The sequence below is a fragment of the Sorex araneus genome, chromosome 1 (genome assembly GCF_027595985.1).
Source record: "Sorex araneus isolate mSorAra2 chromosome 1, mSorAra2.pri, whole genome shotgun sequence".
NCBI classification, from domain to species: Eukaryota; Metazoa; Chordata; class Mammalia; order Eulipotyphla; family Soricidae; genus Sorex; species Sorex araneus.
In genome coordinates, this window is record NC_073302.1 from 177,319,168 (window position 1) to 177,341,942 (window position 22,775).

The following is a 22,775-nucleotide window of genomic DNA, read 5'->3' on the forward strand; positions in this document are numbered from 1 at the left end:
GGGCCTTGAATGAGGATCACAAAGCACAGAGAGCTGTCATCAGAAAGCTCAAGTTGAGGGAGGGAAGGGGAAAGGCTTTCCATCATGGCCCTCTACTCAAACACGTCTTCCCCTAGAACCAGCCTGCTTGGGTTCCGATTCTCTGAGGAGCTTAAAGCCCTCCTCTCGGAACCTTGACTTCATCTCACTAAGGTTCTGGCCTTGATGTCAGACAGGAGCAGCTGGGAATGAAAATGGAGCTTGCCTCAGAAACAGCAGGTTTCCTGCCCTGGGCACAAGTAGGGTAAAGGTCTAAAAGGAGACACGGAACTGTAGGGAAATCTTGAGAAAATCAGGCAGTAGGACAGCAGGATGCAGATCAACTGAGGAGTTGGAGAGAGAGCTTTGGGTGAAGTGTCTTGATATGGCCCACATAATTGCATTACCATAGCACTAGATCATCAGAATTTCTAACAAATGTCTTACTACGGTCTAGAAAGAGTTACTGTGCTCCCAGAAGAACTGGCTGGCTTTCTCTAAGAAAGCAAAGGGAGAGCTGGGAATTTTGAGGCCAGAAAGAGATCTCTTTTGGGTGCTGACATGTCAGTCAAGAAGTATCTCATCTCCTACAGGGAATATGCCCCACACTATATAAACAGGCCCTTTTAGGAATATTCTAGTCTAGTTCAGTCATGATGGTTGACTTCCCAATATAACTCATAAATCATCTCGCTTCACTCCCCTATCTTCCTGTAAATGGTTGAGGAATTAAAGGACCCAAAGACATCATCATTGGATGTGGTTTTCTTTCAGTGTCAGTCACTTTTGAATCAAGTACATTTAGCTGCTGTCTTGCTATTTTTCTAAATTACTGTCTTTAGCAACTGCTTCAATAAAACAGTCTTTATTATTCTGATGGAATTCAGCAAACAGTGTCTATGGGACTTTTGTTTTTGTGAAGTGCTCTGTTGCCAGGAAACCCAGGGTGAAGATGTCAAAAGAAGACACGTTGAAAGGACAAGCTATAGTGAATATCCCCAAGTCAGCGCTTTGCATACTAATCATTCTGATTTACCCTATGCTGCTTCTGTTTGCTATAGGAAAGATACTAGACCCACAGTTACTAAATAATAAGCTATCCAGAGAACAGAAACTATATATTAGGAAGGGCAATGCATGCTTAACTTTCATTTTTTCACATTTTTCTTTTTGTAAAAAATATATCACTAAAAGCTCTATTGACACATCCTAGTATTTCATTAATGTAAGTTTGAAGATGAAAGCACATCATATTTCTACACTGACAACTTATGAGAAAAAAAAATAAATATGGTAAAAAAATTAGTTAAGAAAAAAGTAAGCAATGAGAATAATTAAAGCTACTTCTAATAATGATGAAAAATATACTGTCACAGTTTTTTCACCTGCATATTATGGATTTTGTTAATAAGCATTTAAGTACTTTCTAGGTACATAGCCTGAAACTTAAAATAGATGTATTTGAAATGAAATAGATTCAAATTTTTCTACCATGATGAATAGAGAAAAGAAGGTAATTCTACAAGTTCATCATAGAGTATTTGAGATCGTCTTGATAATAACTGCCAATAATTTACTAAAAGTCTCAAGATCATAGGAGACAACTGATTCGTTACAAGAAAATATGAAGATATCTTGGGACAGGTGTCAAAAAGTCAAAAAGCAATACTAAATTGAAAAATATGGTAAAAAGAAAAATGTCAAAAAGTGGTTGTATTTCAGTATTTTGAATTTTGGGCATTTTTATACTAAAAATGCATAGACGGATGATTTTTATTCAGCAGAAGTACATTGGGCATGACCCCTGGGCCACCAGAGACTGGGAGAAGCAGGCAGAGGATCTCTGCTCCTGGTTCCATTGAGCCCAGAATCCAAGGTCACAAAGTTCTGCATTACCTGGGTCCCATGGGACTTCACTTGTGCGTGAGGCTCTGCCCAAGTGTGTGGAAAGCGGCCTGGAGAATGACGGAGGTTGGGTTGTGGAGGTCTGCTGCTCGGGCTGGGTCCCTTGGGGTGGGGAGGGCTCTCACCAGCCCCCCTCTGAGATGCCCCGAGTGAAAACAGCCAGGCGTGGAGTTTGGTGGCATGGTTATGGGGGCCTCATTTTATGCTTCCTTCTGGGAAAAGCAGCCGTGAGTTCCAGATGGTGGCCAATGAGGAGATTATCTGGCGGGCGCCGGCAGGAGGTGGCTTATCAGGCGTGTCGCATGAAACCCATGTAATGCAGAACTTTGTGACCTTGGACTCTGGTCTCAATGGGACCCAGGAATAGAGATTCTCTGCCTGCTTTCCCCAGTCTCTGGTGGCCCAGGGGTCATACCGAACCTTTGACACACTCCAGGCCACTTTCCACACTCTTAGGCCAAGCCTCACGCATGAGTGAAGTCCTACGGAACCCATGTAATGCAGAACTTTGTGACCTTGGACTCTGGGCTCAACAGAACCAGAAGAGATGCTCTGCCTTATTCCTCCAGTCTCCGACGGCCCAGGGGTCATGCCCAATGTACTTCTACTGAATAAAAATATTTTGTCACTTTCACAAAAGTACCATGAAGCGCTGTTTTTTATTTCATTTGGTTTATTGTTTGTGGAAACCTCCCCAGTGCTGCTGAGGGCCAGCTGGGAGACACCTGGAAATGCTCAGAGGACGTGGGGTATTAGGGAGCAAACACAGGACCCCATTTCATATCTCCATGAAATGTTGACATTTGTACTATCTGGATAAGGAAAGTAAGTGGAGACATTTTATTTTTTATTTTTTTATTTATTTTTTTTTTGCTTTTTGGGTCACACCTGGCAATGCACAGGGGTTAATCCTGGCTCTGCACTCAGGAACCACCCCTGTTGGTGCTCAGGGGACCATATGGGATGCTGGGAATTGAACCCGGGTCGGCCGCATGCAAGGCAAATGCTCTACCCGCTGTGCTATCGCTCCAGCCCAAGGTGGAGACATTTTAAATCATCTAACCTATCACTCAAGAAATATTTATGCCTTAGGAGAAGGTTTTTAAACACTGAAGCTAAAGGTAAATAGATATGGGGAAAAGGTATTGGGAATAATAAATCTTTACACTCTATGGGTAGAAATACAAATTGGTTTTAAAATTATGATTAAAACTATGGGTATTCTTTTAAAAAGTTTTTAAAAAATATTATACATATGTACATCATCATCAAATCATCATCATCATCATCATCCCGTTGATCGTCAAATTTCTCAAGTGGTCTCAGTAACATCTCCATTCATCCTAGCCCTGAGATTTTAGAAGCCTCTCCTGACTCGTCCTTCCCAACAATGTTGCATTGGAGGCTCTTTCAGGGTCAGGGGAATGAGACCCAGCATTGTTACTGGTTTTGGCATATGAATACGCCACGGGGAGCTTGCGAAGCTCTCCCATGTGGGCAGGAAACTCTCGGCAGCTTGCTGGTTCTCCCAGACAGAGAAGTAGGTTTCAGGAGCTTGCTTTTAAGTCTCTGGATGTTGGCCATTGATGGGATTACAGAGGCGGGAGGGGGGAGAATGGGGGGCAGTCCCTGGGCGTGACCTCCTAGCTACTGGAAAATGGGGAATCTGGGTGGAAAAGGTCCAATCCAGATCCGAGTAGGCTTCGAAGTCTCAGCCCCAGGTCCCACACACCTGGATTCATATGTACATATGCATAGGTATATATGTGTGTATTCCATACAATTCAGTTATCCTACTTCTAGGCATTTACTTGAATCATAAAAAAACACACACACGCTGATTTAGTGATATATGCACCCTCATGTTTTATTGCAGATTTGTTTGCAATAATCAAGAATTGGAAACAATTTACATGTTCACCAACTGAGTAATAGATAAAGAATAAGGAGTGTATATATGCACACAGTGGAATACTGGTGAGCTCTAGAAAAGTGAAATCCTGCCATTTTTCAAAAACGTAAATGGTCCCAGAGAATATTATGCTTAGTTAAAAAAAAAGTAAAGAAAGAAAATATCACAGGGAGAAAGTCAAACACCAGATTGCATCAGCCACATGAGCAACAAGACAGATGAACAAAAAAAAAGAAGACAGAATAGAACAAAAAAATGTTAAACTATAAGATCAAATTTGTGGTTATTCAAAGGAAAGGTGGAGGCTCAGGTCAAAGAGGCAGAAGGGATCACTGGATGGTCATGGACAAAAGGGGTTTTTAGTGGTAAACGTGCCTGTGGTCACATATGGATTTATGATGATGCAGGGTCACCAACTTACATGGTGTCTTGATACACTGGTACAGGGGCCCCCTACAGCCAGTCCACCACACATAAAAGAAAAGACATAAAATAAAATAATCCTGACAGATTTAAATTATCAGTTGAATGTAAGTCACAAAACCATTTTTATACCCCTAATTACCACCCGAAAGAGGACATAGGCAGGGCCAGTTCCACTAATGCAGTCACTCAAAATAATCAAGTGTTGAGCCAGAAAGACAGTTCAAAGAGCTGGGCACATACTTTGCATATGGATAGCTCAAGTTTGAGCCCAAACTCTTCATCACCCCATAAGCACTGAGCCTCCAGTAGCCCTAAAAATTCAAAGCTGAAAACAAAGACAAAAAGCAAACAAATATAATCATGCTTCAAAGGAAGGCATACTGTTGGGATATCATAAGAGGAAAATTGAATTGCCTTCTAATTTAACTGTTCTGTTCAAATATAGTCTTTGCATTTCTTACCCTCTCTCCAGAATCCCTAGCTGAAACAAGTGTGAACTCAAAAGAAAATCAACTCAAAATCTGCTGGGTGGAGCTCCAGAGAGGTCAAGGCTAAAGGATAAATATCAAAGGACATTTTTTCCTTTCTTTGCTTCTACCTGATGGCCTCCCCTTTATATTAGGGAACCTGGAATAGGTTAGGATTTTAAGTTAGGGCAGGACTATCTCTGAAATCTTCCTCCATAGCTCCCTAACCAAACTGTAGTCTAGCCCAGGAACAGCCTGTCAGCCTTAAGAGAATCCCTATTTTAAGTGAGATTCTTCCATGCCCAGATGACCAGTCTTTAAAGCGTCACTAGATCTAGGCCCATTGTCCCTTTCCAAGGTTGCTTAGCCAAGTCGAGTCTGCTCATGGCAAAAGAGCCAAACGTGGTGTCAATTGAAAGAGATTCAGATGGCTCTGTTTTGGGGGCAGACTGCTGCAATTAGAGAGAAAAAGTCAAAACTGTAACAAGGAGATAACAAGAGGAGGCGGAAATAGTCAAATGCACAAGAGAAGGTGGTTCAGGGGAACAAACTTTTTATTGAAGTTTACAATTACCCAGGAAAGATCAACAGACATTTGAGAACAACTTTTTGGAAATTCAAAAACAACAATCCCTGTAAAAGTTCGGTATCTCACATGAATTCCTACTTTTTGTTATATTTTATAATGGTATAAAGATTTATTTACCAGAAAGATATAACGTTTTTACTATTTTTCAGTTACTGTGATTTATTATTTACTATTAATGGCAGGGTTATACTAAGATGCTATAAATGGTGGGGTTTCATGCTTCCAATGTTCCAACACCACACCCTCCCTTAAAGTGTCCACTTCCCTCTGCCACTGTTGTCGGCCTTCCCTCATCCTACACCCCTGATCCAGCCCTTTCCCCTTTCTAATCTCCTAAGAAGGTTAACTCAGTTTGGCAGAGTTCTCAGGCACTGTTACCTTTTGGAATTTGTTATCCCCTTGATATGTCTCTTTATATCCCATATATGAGAGAGATTACTCTCTGTATTTTCCTCCTCTGGTTTATTTCACCCAGCATTATATTCTCCAGACCCCTCCACATAATAGCAAATTCAGTTATTTTATCTTTCCTTTAATAGCTAAGTGTTATTCAATTGTGTATATGTACAACAATTTCTTTATCCAATCATCTGTTCTTGACACTTGGGTTGTTTCCAGATTTTCGTTATTGCAATGAAAATTAGAGTACAGATATCTTTTCTCAATGAAGTTTTTGGGCCTGGGGGAAAGATACTAAGAAAAGGAATTGCTTGCTGGGCTATATGAAAATTCAATTCTCAGTTTTTTTGAGAAGTCCCCAAATGTTTTCCAAAAAAATTCTATCAATCAACATTCTCACTAGCAGTGGATGAGGGTTCCTTTTCTCCTAAATCCAGGCTAGCACTAGTTGTTTTTTGTTCTTTTTGATGTGTGCCAGTCTTACTGGTGTGAGATGATAACTCAATGTTGTTTCAATTTGCATTTACATTATAACCACAATCACAATCACGAAATCCCGTTAATCATTGATTTCTCGAGCGGGCTCAGTAACCTCTCCATTCGTCCTTTCCCTGAGATCTTAGACGTCTCTCTCAACTTGCCCCTCCCAATGATGTTGCACTGGAGGATCTTTCAGGGTCAGGAGAATGCAATCCAGCTTGTTACTGGATTTAGCATATGAATACACCATGGAAGCTTGCAAGGCTGTTCCATGTGGGAAGGAAAATCTCAGAAGCTTGCCAGTTTCTCCCAGAGGGAGAAGTAGGCTACAAGTTATTGTGCGGCCGCTTCACTGGGAAGACCCTGTACATTATGATAAAATCTTCATATAGCTATTGGAGATTTCTAAGTCTTCTTGGAGGAAGTGTCTGTTCATCTCTCATTGAGGAGATGGTCAATGTTTCCCCTGATCAGTTTTATAAATGCTTTATATATCTTGGATACTAACCCTTTGTCAGATGAATTCTGGTAAAATATTTTCTCCCAGTTTCTGAGGTGTTCTTATATTTGGTCATTGTTTCTTTTGCAGTGCCAAAGTTTCTAAGTTGGATGTAGTCACATTTGCTTATCTTTAATTTTCTTGGCCCATGGCACCGAGTCATTGAAGATACCTCTAAATTCAATGTCATCAAGTGTTCTGCCTGTTCCAATATAATTTGTGTATTCAGTCTGATATTGAGGTCTTTAATACATTTTGAGTTGACTTTTGTGCATGTTGCAAGAAATAGATATCTGAATTCAATTTTTATATCTGATCAACCAATTTTCCTCCCTGTCATCTTTTTCCCAGATGACAGCAGGGAAACAAGTTTTCCCAGCTCTACTTTACTTACACTTTTAGCTCCTTTGTCAAAGATTTTTGTTCACATGCCTGAAGGTTTGGATCTGGGCTATTAATTCCATTTTATTTATCTCAAAGTGTTTTTTTATTCCAGTACCATATCACATAGGTTACTATAGCCTCCTAAGAAAAAGTTAAGTATGGGAAATGAGAACCTTACCATCTTTTTTCTATAATAATTTTGGTTGTTTGGGGGTTATATTACTTTATGTAAATTTTAACAGCATTTTTCTACGTACTTTAAAAAATGTCTTGTATATTTTTTACAGTATAATAAACCACTATATTCTTTGAGCATGAGTACTATTTTGACATTAGTAATCTGTATCCAATACAGTGGATGTTTTTCTTTAAGTCTTATTTTATTTCATTTATCATTCACTCTTTCTCTCTCTCTTCCTTCCTTTCTTCCTTTCTTTCTTTCATTCATTCATTCTTTCTTTCTTTCTTCCTTTCTTTCTTTCTTATTTATTTTTTTTTTCACAGATCCATTTCTTTGGCCAAGCTGATTATCAACTTCTTGGTTTGGAGGAAAACAAGTGTAAATGGGGCTGTTTATTTTACTTTGTTCTCTTTTATTTCATTGTTGTATAGCAGAATGTCATAGGTTTCTGTGTGTTGGTTTTGGAGACTCTCACATTATTGAACAAGTTTGTTGTTTGTAGGAGTTTTGTGGGTTTTCTCATTCACACCCCTGGATGGTTAGTGTGGGGACAGAGGCCTAGGATGGGATCCAGCAATTGTAATGTATAGAGTGCTCAGGGTTAGTAAACTGAATTCCTTCTTGTTCTGGTCAAAAAAATGTAACATAATTTTCAAGTGGGAGAAAAAGAATTTATATTTAAGTGAAGTTGGGATCTGAGTGATGGTACATGAACAAGGATCTTGCCTTATATGTGACTGACCTGGGTTCAGTCCCCAGCATCCCATATGCTCCCATGAATAAAGCCACCAGGAGTGATTCCTGGGTGCAGAGCCAGGGGTAAGCTCTGAGCACCACCAGGTGTGGCCCCCAAACAAACAAAGTGGAGTTAAAGCTAAGCTAGGGAGTGTCAGATACTTCAGTTCAAACTCCAAGTTCTAACTCCAGGATCACATGGATAAACAGCTAGGAATAGTCACTGGGGCACAGGCCAATCTACACTCTTGGTCCTAGCCTTGACCAGCCCAGTTAGCTAGATGTGGCTAAGAATGGCTCTTTATGGTCCCAAACACTGCCTGGGAGGTACAAAAAGAAAAAAAAGAGAAAAAATAAGATAGAATGTTTACTATTTGTATTTTTAAAGTTATAAATTGACTTTTCAAAGAACCAGTACGAAAGGCAATAGCTAAGCAGAGACACGGGGAAAGTGAATTTGCATGCTGTCAGCCTTATAATATATGTTAGTCTTTTCTTAAATAATTTTCAGATTGATGTCTTATTATTGTTCTTTTTTGTGTCTTCTATCTCTTTCTTTCTCATTGTTTATTCTTAATGTTCCTGCCTGATCTATAGAGCAGACATGAGAAAAACATTGCTACGAGTAGGAAGAGAGTGAAGTGAAAATTAAGGACAGATGCGGACTGAAAAAGAAGGAAGATCAGGAAGTCTAAGGAGTTTCAAATACTGTCTGCTGACCCTACAAAGATGTCACCTATTCAGATGTCTCCCCCAGCACCCCTGGGGTCACAGGCTTTGCAGAAAACTCCCTGCCTAGTTTCTACTTCCAATTTTTGTGGCCCATTAATATTTTCATGAAGTGATTAATTGGTTTTCTGAATATGTCATGATCTGAGGTTTTCCTTGCCTTGGGAGAATATTTTTACTGAAAGTGAATCAATTTTGATAGTGCTGTCTTAAAAAACTTTTATTGTGGTTTAAACATCAGTGTAGCTTGTGTTTTCAGGGTCACATAAACAAAGAAGTTATTGATGTTCTAGAGCAGGATGATTACAGTAACTACTCATGTTTAGATTCATAAAACTAGGGGAGACCTTTAAGGGTCATTGTATCTGGCTTCCTTATTTCGAAACTGAAATGGAATGACTTCCTCACACCATTGCACTCTGTCTTTATTAGAGTCAGAGCAGATGTGCAGGGGTAAAATTTTGTCCAACAAGATTAATAAGCATGATACATGATTTTTTCTTCAATTTTATTAGTGTGAGAGCATCTTTTACGTTCTGAGCTTTGTCTCAGGGGTTTCTGTGTCAGGACGTCCACTACAGTTGCTCTATACTGGCCACTTGGGATCCTCTCTTGATTCCTTTCCAGCTGTCCACTGCCGTCTGTCAGTGGCCATTGTTTTGTCTCATGAGAAATATGATTTGAGAAGAGTTGTTGGTTGTCAGGGAGAATAACCTCACAAATACCATTACACTGGAAAGCACTACATTATTCCAAATTTAGTCTGTGAAGGCTAGCTGGAAAGCCAGAAGGTAATTCTACATTTGTGTCCATGACCTTTATGAAATTTATTTTCTCAGTCTCAAAAACATGGTGCAAAAAATCAGAATGGTCTCAGAATCTAGCCGCTTTGGTTTACTATATGATCCCAAGTCAACCACTCTGCGCCTCACAGGTCTAACATCAATATCTATGAGGCACAGCTATTCCAAGATATGAGAGATATGAACAAAGCACCGGTGCACCAGATGAAGGACAGGCTCCCGTGGAGCCTGTTATATCCCCCCAGTGAACGTATTCCTAATACATGCTGCTTTGGTCAGTGAATAATTTTGAAATGAGGTCAATTAAGGCTCTATAGCCTAAGAATAAGTGTTTTAGTACTTTCTTAGTTATATGAAAATTGAGGTCTTATCCAGAATTAGCAATTTTTTCCCCTGAAACACCTTTCTTTTTTTTTAAATTTTATTGAATCACCATGAGATAGTTACAAGCTTTCATGTTTGGGTTACAATCACACGATGACCAAACACCCATCCCTCCACCAGTGCACATTCCTCACCACCAATATCCCCAGTATACACCCCCTTCCCACCCTCCACCTGCCTCCATGGCAGACAATATACCCTATACTCTCTCTCTACTTTGGAGCATTATGGATTTCAACACAGACACTGAGATTTGGCACACATCTCTCATCCCAAATGATTCCTCCAGCCATTATTTTCTTAGTAATCCCTTCTCTATTCCATCTGCCTTCTCTCCTCCATCATGCAGCAGTCTTCCAACCATGGGACAAACCTCCTGGGCCTTGTATCTACTGTCCTTGGGTGTCAGCCTAATGTCATGTTATTCTATACTTCACAAATGAGTGAAGTCCTATGTCTGTCCCTCTCTTTCTGACTCATTTCACTTAGCATGATACTCTCCATGTTTATCCATTTATAAGCAAATTTCATGACTAAATATCTCCTAACAGCTTCATGGCATTCCATTGTGTAGATGTACCAAAGTTTCTTTAACCAGTCATCTGTTTTAGGGCACTCTGGTTGTTTCCATATTTTGACTATTGTGAACAGTGCCGCAATGAATATATAGGTACGGATGTCATTTCTACTGTGCTTTTTTGCATCCTCGGGATATATTCCCAGAAGTGCTATTGTGGGGTCATATGGAAGCTCAATTTCTAGTTTTTGAAGGACTTTCCATATTGTTTTCCAGAAAGGCTGGACCAGTTGGCATTCCCATCAACAGTGAAGGAGCAACCCTTTTTCCCCACATCCACACCAACACTGGGTTGCTTTTGTTCATTTGAATGTGTGCCAGTCTCTGTGCTGTGAGATGATATCTCATTGTTGTTTTGATTTGCATCTCCCTGATGACTAGGGATGTGGAGCATTTTTTCATATGCCTTTTGGCCATTTGTATTTCTTTTTTGAGGAATCTTCTGTTCATTTCTTCTCCCCGTTTTTTGATGGAGTTGGAGGTTTTTTTCTTATACAATTCTACTAGTGTTTTGTATATCCTGGATATTAATCCCTTATCAGATGGGTGTTGGGTAAATATTCTTTCCAATTCTGTAGGCTCTTTCTGTATTTTGGTCACTGTTTCTTTTGAAATACAGAAGCTTCTTAGTTTGATGTGGTCCCATTTTTTTTTATGTTTGCTTCCACTTGCATGGTCAGTGCTGTGAAACCTTTCTGCTAGAGAAATTGACCTGCATGACATGGCAAACATTCAGCTGCAGAATATCTGATCTTCGCCATGAGAGTCACTTGAGTTCTCTTGGCACCTCAACTCCCCTTCTCTTGATTTGAAGCCCCAAGCCCCAAGCCCATTCTTTAGCTCAAGGTATATATGTACCTTTGTTTTTGATTTGTTGGCTTAAGGATCTAGATCTAAGTAGAGCCTCCATATGTATGTAGTTAACTGTGCTATTGTCTCCTCCTAATAAGTCTTATATTCATTCGAATGCTTGAGACCAGCCCAAAAGTATCAAAGGGAACAAGGGAAGCTTTTCCTTCTGGGTTCCTACATAGGCATTATGTAAAGCAGAGGGATAACCCAAAGTTGGAGAGCAGACCGTCATTAGCATAATGAGGCATAAACAGATGTCATGTGTCCAGAAATAATCAATGTCTGAGGATTCTTTAGCTATTCTGCCCTGAGGACAGACCTCGGAGGGGCTTCACCCCCTTCCCTTCTCAATTAATATGAAGTGCAGCTATCACAGCTCAGAACCTTTGTTCTGAGCCCCGACATAGGAAATAGCCAAAGCTTGAGAGATTGGAAACCAAGGGTCTAAAACAACTAAAAAATTGTAGGGACCATGGCAAAATGAAGAATAAACAATGATCCAGGATATGGTATGGTATCCAAGAGTCTAAAAGTGCAATTAAGGGGCAAATTGAAGAGATTAAGGAATCCCTTTTGCTTCACTGGCTTGGAGGAAGTAGATGATCTTTTTCTTTTTCTCATTTCTATTTTCATTCAAATAGTTTCATGATTCCAAGGAGAGAAAAACTGATATAACATTAACAACTGTAACTGTAACAGTAATACGTAGTCTAGTCAAGATTTATCAAGATAATAGTGGAGATAGCATAAATGGTAGACTATGCGGCTGAGATCATCCCAAATAATGCAGCCCCCACCCCTCTCAAAACCACTGGGAGTAGCCCTAGTAGTCTTTGGCCTCCTTCAAATTCAAATACTGAAACATCAGGTCTGCACCCTGGGATGAAACCTTATAAAAAACATTGAGTGGGAAGTGGGGGAATAGCTCAAAGGGCTGGAGTGCATGTGTGGCATGTGGGGGCTGTGGGTTCAGTCTTCAGCACTGCACATTTTCCCAAGCACTACTCGAGTAGACCTGTGGCCCCCTGTACTGCTGGACCTGGGAAAACCAGGACTGAGTTTCACTGAGAATGGCCCCAGGGGCCCCCTGAGAACTAAATTGGAAAGACCTAGACGAGTGGATGAAAGCTTGATGGGGAAAAGGTTATTTACACAGTTTGCAAGTACTAATTACAAAGAAGAAAGTGGTAAAATTACAGTGGGTTCCCTGTAATCATATCCTGAATGACATCACCAGTAAAAGAACAAAATGACATCAAGCATTTCCCCCTTCCCCACCAAATGACACACGAAGATGGACACAGCCTTCCTCATGCAGTGCTCTTGCCCCAGATGCCTGGCTTGGAATTGATCATGATGAAGCCAAACACAAATGGAGGGTCCTTTTGTCATAACAAATGTCAGGTACTCTTTCAAGATGTCAGTGCCAGAAACGATGACAGAAGACTGAGGCACTATACCAGATTCAAAGAGAACAAGGAGCAGATTGTTCCTGCTTGATGCAGGATAAGATTCTGCATCAAGAAAAAATAAGTGACATAAAAGACATCATTGAGGTTTTAAGTAAAGTGGGTGGGGTTGGAAAGATAGACTAACAGTTGGGGTGCTCACCTTGCATATAGTCAACCCAGGTTTGATTTCCTGCAGTCCAAATTGTCCCCGGAGCACGGCCAGAAGTGATACCTGAGTGCAGAACCAGGAATGAGCCTTACATGCTGCCAGATATGACCAAAAGACAAAAATTAAATAAATAAATAAATAAATAAATAAAAACAAGCTGTGCATTTGAGAATATTATTTTATCAATGTCAAATTTCCCAAATCTGATCATTATTATAGAGTAGGTTTGTATTCTCATTTTTCAGATATCTACACTAAATTACTTCAAATTACTTAACAAGTAGAGTAAGAAAAATAGTGAGGCATGAAGTGGGAGAGATGAAGAAAAATGTGGATGTGTTATGGTGAATACAGAGAAACGAGAAATAAAGTCACAATTACAAATTATAAATATTGGTGAAAGTAGGTAGAGAACATATGGAAGCTCATTACAGTAAATCTTCAACTTTATATATTCGTGAAAAAATTACAAAATATATCATCTTGGAAAAAATTCTAAAAGTTAAAAAGGGGGAAATAGAAGCAAGAACTATGCATAAAACAAACAACCTTCTGCTTGCAGAACACACTATTACTGAGGCACCACCCTCGCTCATGAGTAATCTGCAGGTTGAGTCATGTGTCAGATGGTTCTAAGCTCTCATTGCTGCATCTGGCTCAGACTGAGACACATGCTTCCTCAGCTGAAATACACACCAATTTCTGTGTCCTTCATTCTTTATTATAACTATTATTATTTGTAATCACCGTGAGATAGTTACAAGCTTTCATGCTTGGGTTACAATCACACAATGATCAAACACTCATGCCTCCACCAGGGCACATTCTCCCCCACCAATATCCCCGGTATACCTCCCTTACCCACCCTCCCCCTGCCTCCATGGCAGACAATATTCCCCATACTCTCTCTCTACTTTGGGGCATTATGACTTGCGACACCGATAGAATAACAACATGAGGCTGACATTCGTTTTAAATTTACTGATTAATTTTTGTAGAACTTCTTATTTCTGCTACCAATCAGGAGAAATAGTTGACCAGTTAATTGTGAGTTCTTCATAATGTATATATGCTTTAAACATTGAGGAATGGTCATTTCTGTTCTTTATGACGATTTTATGATGATTTTACTTGAAGTCTATGTTTTCTGATGTAAACAGAGCAACCCAGGCTTTTAAAAGATATTTTCTTACTTGAAATATTATTTTCCAGTCTTTAACTTTGAGCCTGTGTTGTCCTAAATATTATAATGTGTCACTAGACATTAGAAAATTGGGTTCAGTTTTCTGAACTATTCAGCCAATCAGTGTCTCTTAAAGGGTGCCTCTAGACTATTTACACTGAATTAGATCATTGACATATGTAGTTCCTTGCCAGAATTCTGCAGCAGTTATGTGTGTTTGGATTTTTTCTTTTTGTAAAGAAACCTCTTACATTCTTCTTATAGAGTTGATTTTCAAGCTATGAACTTCTTAAGCAGTTGCTTATCTGCAAATGTCTGTATTGATCCTTCAAATATGAAGCATTTGGCTGGGTAGAATATTCTTGGTGAGGTGTTCATATCATTGAGTTTCTGTTAACAATATTCCACCATTTTCTTCTGGCCTGTAGTGTCCTCTGCAAATCTTTTTCATTTTAGGGTTTTTTCAGTTTTATAAAATTATTGTTGAATCACCATGAAAGAGACAGTTACAAAGTTGTCCATGGTTAGGTTTCAATCATACAATGTTCCAAACCTATCTCTTACCAATGCCCCTTAAGGAAACTTCTTTGTGTGTAATTTACTTCTTCAGTCTTGTTGCTTGCAATTTTCCAAATTGTCTTTTCATCATTCTGATTGTGATATGCCTATGAGTGTTTTTATTTGAGTCTCCCTTGGCTATGACCCTTAGGACTTCTTGAGTCTGGGCATTTGCACTCCTCAATTCTGGGAATTTCTCAACTACGATTTATTCGACTGATGATATTTTGTGTGTGTGTCACTTTCTACTTCTTCAGGGAATTCAGTGATCAGGAATTCATTGTTCCTCTTGAACTCACTCCACAGTTCTCTTGTGTACTGTTCATTTAAGCAAATGAGACATTTTCAAATTTTCTGGTTTTTTTAGAGGCTTCTGGGATCTCATCTTGAAGCTCATAGATTTTAAAATCAGCTATTATTACTCTGCTGCTCAGGCCTTGTGCTGAGTTTTTATATCACCCACCTGATTCTTCAGTTCTAGCGGTTCTGATTGCAGTCTCCTCATTCCTGCTCTCACAGTTTCTTGTACTCTGTTGACTGCCTGCACCATTGTTTTTCTGCACTCATTAAATATATCAGCATGTAATTTTTGAAATCCTTATCTAAGAGATTATATCGCTAGGTCCTACTGAGTGCCTTCTGGATTTCTATCTTCATTCCATTAATTTGATGGGGCTCTAAACTGTTTCCCCATTGCTTCTGTCTGCAGTCTGTGTTTAGTCTTTCTAATTAACCTCCCTTATCCTCCCCCACGCAGGTCTCTGAGGGAATTGGATGAGTGTTTTCTAACCTCCTTCCCAGTTGAAACTGACACTGACACTTTTATTATTATTAGATAGCTGTTTAGAGTTTTGGATAAAGGTTCCAGAAAGACTTTTAATATCGATGTCCCATTCTATTCTCTGGCTGCAATTTAAGGTTTTGTGATTTCTGACTTCTATGACTACCTTGTGATTTTTTTCTAAATATATGTGTTGGGAGCTAGTGTTATGCTACGATGAGTTGTTGTATTTGTAAGCAGTGAAGCTCACTCTAGAGCCTGAATTTATGGCCCGAGTCCAACAAGTGTTTGTTGTGAGTTATGGGAGAAGGAAGGAATGCGTTCAGGTAAATGGCGGGCACTCCTGGGACACCACAAAAGCCACAAAGGTGCTCGTCTTGCTCCAGGACAAGTGCACATGATGGTAGGGCTCTGGCCCCATCCCTTGGCTCAGTGCTCACCTGCACAAGTCCCCCAGATCCAGAACTCCTGTTAAAGCAAGGTGTGGACCAAATGGATCTGGTTCCACTGTGGGACTTTGGAGGTAGGGTTTCCCCACCCCAATGGAATCTCCAAAACATGCCTGAATGACTCAGAAGGTAAGGAATTAATTTAAGACTTTCCTGATTCTCTTCTGAGAGAGTATGGTGATTGGGGTGAAAGTGAGATTCCCCTCCCCCAGAGTTGAGTTAAATAATATTATTTACCACATGTACAGCATGTTGTTTATGGTACAGTCAATTGGTCTTGACATCTGAAATCAAGTGATAGATGTGACATGACTCTAACAACAGCATAAAAACAAGGAAGATTCACCATAATTAGCATATGGAGACACATTGATGCAATTTTGTGTCTTCTTTCATTTAAGCAGTCCTTTAAATTTGAGATGATTCCTTTAGCTAATCATGAGCCAAGGATCTTTCATTTTCATTATTCATCTGCACTTTCAAATTACTTTAAAAGGATGGTTTCTGATTCTAGTACGTGGAACTTTTCCCCATAGTGGGGAAGTAACTGGGAAAATTTCTGAAATATTTAAGTCAAAGAACATAGCTGTAGGTTCAAGTGTTGAGCTCTCCATTGCTTACTATTTTCACAACCTTAGCCCCACTCATTTCCTACAATATACACCTTCGTCCACCACCTCCTTTTCCTCTGGCTTTCATTCCCACAAGGCAATACAGGTACTCTGTATCTGCAGCTCTCGGACCCTCGGCCTGTGCCTGCCAAGAGCAACTACTTCACCAGGACTTAAGACCTGTACTTCCCTTGATTATTTTGCTAATCAATCTCCCTTCCTCTCAATAATTTTATACTCCTATTTCTATTTTATGAGTATGTTAAAATAGATTTTTTGTGGACTGAGAATGTGGTACAAGTGGTACAGCACAAGCTTTGCAATAAAGACTCTGGATTGGATCTCTGGCACCTCATGGCTTCTAGAATATCACCTGGAATGACTTGGTCTGCCAAGCACTGTGCCAGGTATGGTTCCCATAATAGCATCACCTAAAAATGTCCTTTTTATGAGTATTTCTTAGAAATGGCCAAGTTCAAACTTTTTTATTAATGTGAAAACCAATGCTTGAATCAAACCAATTTCACAGCCAATGTCATCTATAAAAACTAGAGCCAAGGGCCTGGAGTGATAGCACAGTGGGTAGGGCATTTCCCTTGCACGCAGCCAACCCAGTTCGATTCCCAGCATTTTATGTGGTCCCCCAAGCAACACCAGGAGTAATTCCTGAGTGTATGAGCCAGGAGTGGCCCCTGTACATTCCCAGGTGTGACTCAAAAAGAAAAAAAAAAATAAAGAACTAGAGCACCAAACCAAAGACCTCTCTCCCACTGAAGGACTATAACACTCTATCACTTCTATTTTTATTACCTTATCACTTATTCATGCAGCCTCTGCATAACTACCCTGAACTTGCTCTTTGCCAGAGCTCATTCAGGTGTGTACTTTGCCCACCTGACTAACATGCAGGTTCCTTAAGGGCAAGGACTGTCCCTTTCATGTCCTCAGCAAGCAGGGAGGGAGAAAACATGCAAAACAAGGGTAAATTGAATTATCTGAAGCTCAGATCAGACAGCATTATCTCCTTCCTCCCAGCAAACTCCTAGTCCCAAATAATCTCAGCAGCACAAGTGTCCTGATTGCATACCCAAGCTCCCCCTGTGCTTTTGATTAAGTCCTGTATTTTTCAGCCTTTGCATTCCCAAAGCATCCATTTTGCTTCCCCAGGTGGGATATAGAACTGTAGGTAACAGGCAGTTAATAAGCTTAACAGGTAGGGACAGAGGCTCATTAATGGTTTCTCTGTGATTTGTGGTCGGCTCCCCCAGCACCTAAATCTTGAAATAAATATATTCAGAGACACTGTTATCCCAGCAGACGACGTGGATCATTTTTCCTTCATTAACAATGGAGCCGCTACAGCAACATTTTTATTTATATGCACATTTCCCAGCCTAAAAGCTTGTCCCTTTAAACCTGCTCGCACTAAATTTTGATCAGCCCTTGATGAAAGAAGACTTATGTATCAGAGACAACCTGGTAACCATCTGTGCCCAATGCATATTAAAGAAAATGTAAATTCACAAAAGGCTCCTGGCATATATCAGTTTATCCACACAGGGAAGACAGAGGATGATTAGATAATCTAGGATCAAATCTCTGTATTCAGGAGGACCATGCTAATGAGGAATTTTGCAGACCTACACAGCAGGAAGGCACCTTCAAAAAATAAAATTTCTAGAAAGAAGATGAATCCACCTTTCCTTTTTCTCTCTGGTTATCTATCTAAGTCTTCAGAGATCTCTACCTAGCACTCATACCACACACATGCAAACACACAAGACTGAATCCTAATGAAGATGGGTCAATTCAGCCAACATTCTGTATAAGCACCTCCCTGTCTGCCCTTTCACCAGAACCTTGAAGTTGCTCTGGACCCAGGTTCCTAGGCCTGTAATAATATGATCAGAACTCAGGCCATCACATCCTTCCCTCAGCACCCTTTTAGCCCGCTCTAACTTAATCTGAACTTTCTATGAAAAATTCCTCTCTGTGGCTTGCAATGGGCCCTGAGAGGACCAGCTCAACTGTTTGCATGAAATGAAGACAGTAAAATTGGAGGCTAACTGGTGTTCATCTTCTGACACTTAAAGTAATAGCAAGAGTTGGTGCCGTGAAAGGAAAATGGAGCAGCTATACAGCGATAAATGGGCAAGCAGAGTCTGGCAAGGCCCCAAGTGAGACAGAAAGAAAAAAAAAAAAAGTGTTGCTTTCTGACTGCTTTCCAGGCCCAAGACTCATCATTTCCTGGGTGAGTCAGCCTGGCCCAAGCCTCATCACATGTTCTTGCTTTAGGTCACAAGCAATAGCTCCTTTTTATCAGTATCAGTCCTCTCCTCTGCTTGGTTTGAGATGACCAGAGCCAAGCAAAGGTAGAACCCAGCCCCGATTCAGAGCCAGCCCTTTCTTTACAAAGCCATGCTGGGCCGGGATCCCGTCCACTTGCTGCCCGGCTTGCCCAGTGCCTGGCCTATTTCAGAATCTGATGCCCCTGCTCACCTCCAAAGAATCTTTTCAACAACTTTTTGTCTCTGCCAGAAGCATTCGAAGCTAGAGCACAAAGGCACCAAGATGAAGGTGGAAGCCTCTGGCAGAAAGGAGAACAAAAGCAGGATCTGCCATTGGCAATTCCCCCTCCCACCCCTGCCAGCTGCTGTCCCACTGCAACCCACTGCATCTGCTCGGATGCATTGCTGGGTTCTGTTCTGGGGATGAAGAAGCAAGCCCATGTCTCCTGCATGACAGTGTCTCCACTCAAGGCCGTGGATCTGAGGGCACGTGAAGGAAGACTACCTTCCTCCTAGGTACTCCAGGGTACTCCCTCCTCATGAAGACCAAGCATTTCTTTTGTTCTCCTCCACTTTCTTTTCTAACTTTAAGTAACATGGCAACAATAGAGTTAGCATTTACGATTTTGATGAACAAAGCCTGCCCCTTTACCATCAAGGGGAGCAAGACCCCAGTGTCCTGTACTACTCTCACCTCTTGTCCCCTCATCCCAACCCCACTGTTTACTAATTTAAGTTCCCTAATATGAAGGTCTACCCTTTCAAAGGTACTTTTTGTAACTTTTGGAAAATCACAATTCTATTTTTCTTTTAATTAAGTGCCCAATCTGGCCAACGTTTAGTCTTTTTTTTAGTGGTAACACATGTCCTAGGTGTTTGAAATTAGAGACCAAATAATTTCACCTCCCCACAGTATGTTCATCCACAGCACCCTGCTACCTCACCACCCCATCTTTCTCCACCAAAGTACTTGGCTAAGCTTCCCCATTCATTCTGGAGTAGGTCTGACCCAGAGGGATTAATTTAGTGCCATGCAGGACACCTTATACCTGAAATGCTAAATACAAGTTAAGACTGTGACTCTTTTCAGCTCTAATCACGGACTAATAATTTCTTTGATAAAGCCACTCCAGATTTCTATTCAGTGCAGGCCCTTGGCAGCAGGTCTTGGCACTGCTCTGGGCCTGGTTGCTTGGCATATCTATGATCTGAGTCCAGGCCATCAGCACATCCCTCCCCCACAAACCTTTTAACCTGCTTTGTTTTGATTATTTTAAAATCCTGCCAAATCCATTAGGGCTAATGCTCAGTTGAAAGCAGTCCCGACCTCCTGTCAGCACTGGGCACTGTAGAGAACTGGGGACAAGGAGGACGCTCAGCATCTCCTCGAAAAAGAGGCCGGCACCCTGTTCCCAGGCACCACCCACCAAAGCTTCCAGAGGTACGGGCAGCCCTCCCGCTCCTGCTCGCGAGGAATCCAACAGCTGCAGAAGCAGCAGAGGCCTCACGACTCAGCCGTCCCACCAGCATCCGGGTCTGTAATCAAAACAAAAGTGCACCTGTGTTTTGGCAGGTTTCAAAGGGGTTACGGTGGCAGCAAATGTGACTTGGTTAAGGGAGAAGCTATGACCGGGACTGCACAGTCTCTGTGGCATCCAGCAATTCGGCTGCTCAGTGACCTTCAGGGCTTTCCAGAGACTCATGGGTGCTTTTCCTTGCCCAAGAGGACCCTACAGAACTGAGCTAACAGTTGCAGACCCTCACAACCTGCTCTCTTATCCTAGGGCTTAGATTCAGATTCGCTGCATTTTTCTTTTGTCTCTAAAGAAAAGAATCATTCTTGGTTTTGTGAATATGAATGTCCTTCTCTCTTCCATCAATCCAGACCTATTAGCTAAGACCCAGCTTTGGTTAATTTTGTTCAAAGCCTTTTTTGGCTTCTTATCACAACCCCAGGCCTCTTCCTACAGTCTTTCAGAGGCTTGTATGCATCTACAGTCATTTTAGACTTTCTTATATTGTTCAATATTGAGTTATGATATCTAATCTAATGATTGGGGGTCATAAATAAATTTTGACCCCCAATCATTTTAGCACACTCTTGGGTTGCCTGGTTCCTTGATTCTTTTTTCTTCTTTTTAGAGGGGGTAGGTTATATCAGGAGGTGTTCCGGGTTTACTCCTGATGTTGAATCAGGGATCACTCCCTGTAGTGCTAAAGGGTATGGGGTATCAGAGATCAAACCCTAATACATGCAAGCTACACATTCTGTCTGCTCTATGCTCTCTCCAGCCTCCTACTTCCTTAATGCTCAGAAAAACCAGCATCAAGAGATGACTGTTCAGTCCAGGCCTGGCCACCCTCCCTCTGAATCCACTGGGCCATAGAACATAGAACTTTGTCATTTCAGAAGCAGTGGTGGTGGACAACCAGCAAAGGTTCAGTAAGTTATGTCCATCTGCACATCCTGCTGCCTCTTTCTGAGATACCAGATCTTCCTAAAAGAGAAACTGAGGTAAACAGGAAATGAAGTTTGTAATGAAATTCTGAGTGAAGCTAGTTGTATGGTCCCTTGTAAATAAAATGCCCTCATAGTAAGTCTACTATCCCCATCCCAACACCTACTCCAGGATCTCCACGGCATATCCTTGTATGGTCCAACCTTCCAAATGGCCTAGGAATCAAGAGATAAGCACTCTTTTTTTAAATTTTTTAAAAAAATTTTATTGAATCACCATGAGATAGTTACAAGCTCTCATGTTTGGGTTACAATCTCACAATGATCAAACACCCATCCCTCCACCAGTGCACATTCCCCACCACCAATATCCCCGGTATGCCCCTCTTTTCCCACCCTCCCCTTGCCTCCATGGCTGACAATATTCTCCATACTCTCTCTACTTTGGGGCATTATGGCTTGCAACACAGACACTGAGAGGTCATCAGGTTTAGTCCATTATCTACAGATAAGCACTCTTATGAGCCTAAAATCTTAGGTAACTCTTAGTGGAAGAAAAAGAAAAAAGGAGAAAATCCTTCCCCAGTTAAGCTAAAAGTCTATATAAGAAGATTTAATTTGGGGGGTATGGAGTGATAGCACAGCGGGTAGTGTTTTTGCCTTGCACATGGCCAACCTGGGTTTGATTCCCAGAATCCCATGTGGTCCCCCCTGAACACCACCAGGAGTAATTCCTGAGTACAGAGTAAGGAGTAACCCCTGAGCAACACCAGGTGTGATCCAAAAAGAAAAATATTGAGACCCTGTTCCCATCGCCATGCCTCTCTACTCGCTCCCCAACTGCATTGCCCCTGTCCTGCAGGTAATCGGTCCACCGTGAACTCCTCCTACTGGGCTTTGGATGGTTCTCAAATGGGCCCCGCTCTTCCTGACTCTCCCACGATCCCCCAGATCTGAGCACTGCCAGTGTCCCAAGTGGTTACTGTGGGTGTGGCCTGTATCTCAGGGGGCATGGTATCGAAAGGGGCATGGCCTCATGCCAGAGCGGTAGCCACTCATGGACACAGTTATTATTTTTTTTTAGTATAATCTGTATAACCTGTTCCTTTGAAAAATACCCTGGCCATCTCAATCACTCTATGTCAGTAGTATATTAGGATATTCTAACTTCACAAAAACTATCCATGAAAAATAGAAACTTTGCAAGGAGAGCATAGCCTTAAACCTTCACTAGAGGCCCCACATAAATCAGGATGAATGCCTAAGAGTAAGGAAGAATTCTAGAATAGGAACAAGGCTACCATTATCAATTTAGCGCAAAGAGAGCCCCTCCTCCTGCAGCAAGAGGGAATAGGGATAGACAACTAGAACGTTCCAACTCTATACTTCCATACCAATATGAAGAAACAGCGAAAATCGCCTCCATGAAGAGAGGATGAAGAAAAGATTCCAGAAACTTCAACAGAGGCTACCCACATATACAACCT

The 22,775-nt window shown here is 41.1% G+C and overlaps 1 long non-coding RNA gene across 1 annotated transcript in view; it reads right to left on the reverse strand.

The window, feature by feature from the left end:
• Positions 1-22,775, reverse strand: part of LOC129400084 (uncharacterized) — a 209,835-nt gene that overhangs the window by 165,612 nt on the left and 21,448 nt on the right. Inside the window, exon 2 of the long non-coding RNA XR_008627424.1 lies at positions 12,952-13,023. This is a non-coding gene — a long non-coding RNA (uncharacterized LOC129400084). The remainder of the gene's footprint in view (positions 1-12,951; positions 13,024-22,775) is intronic.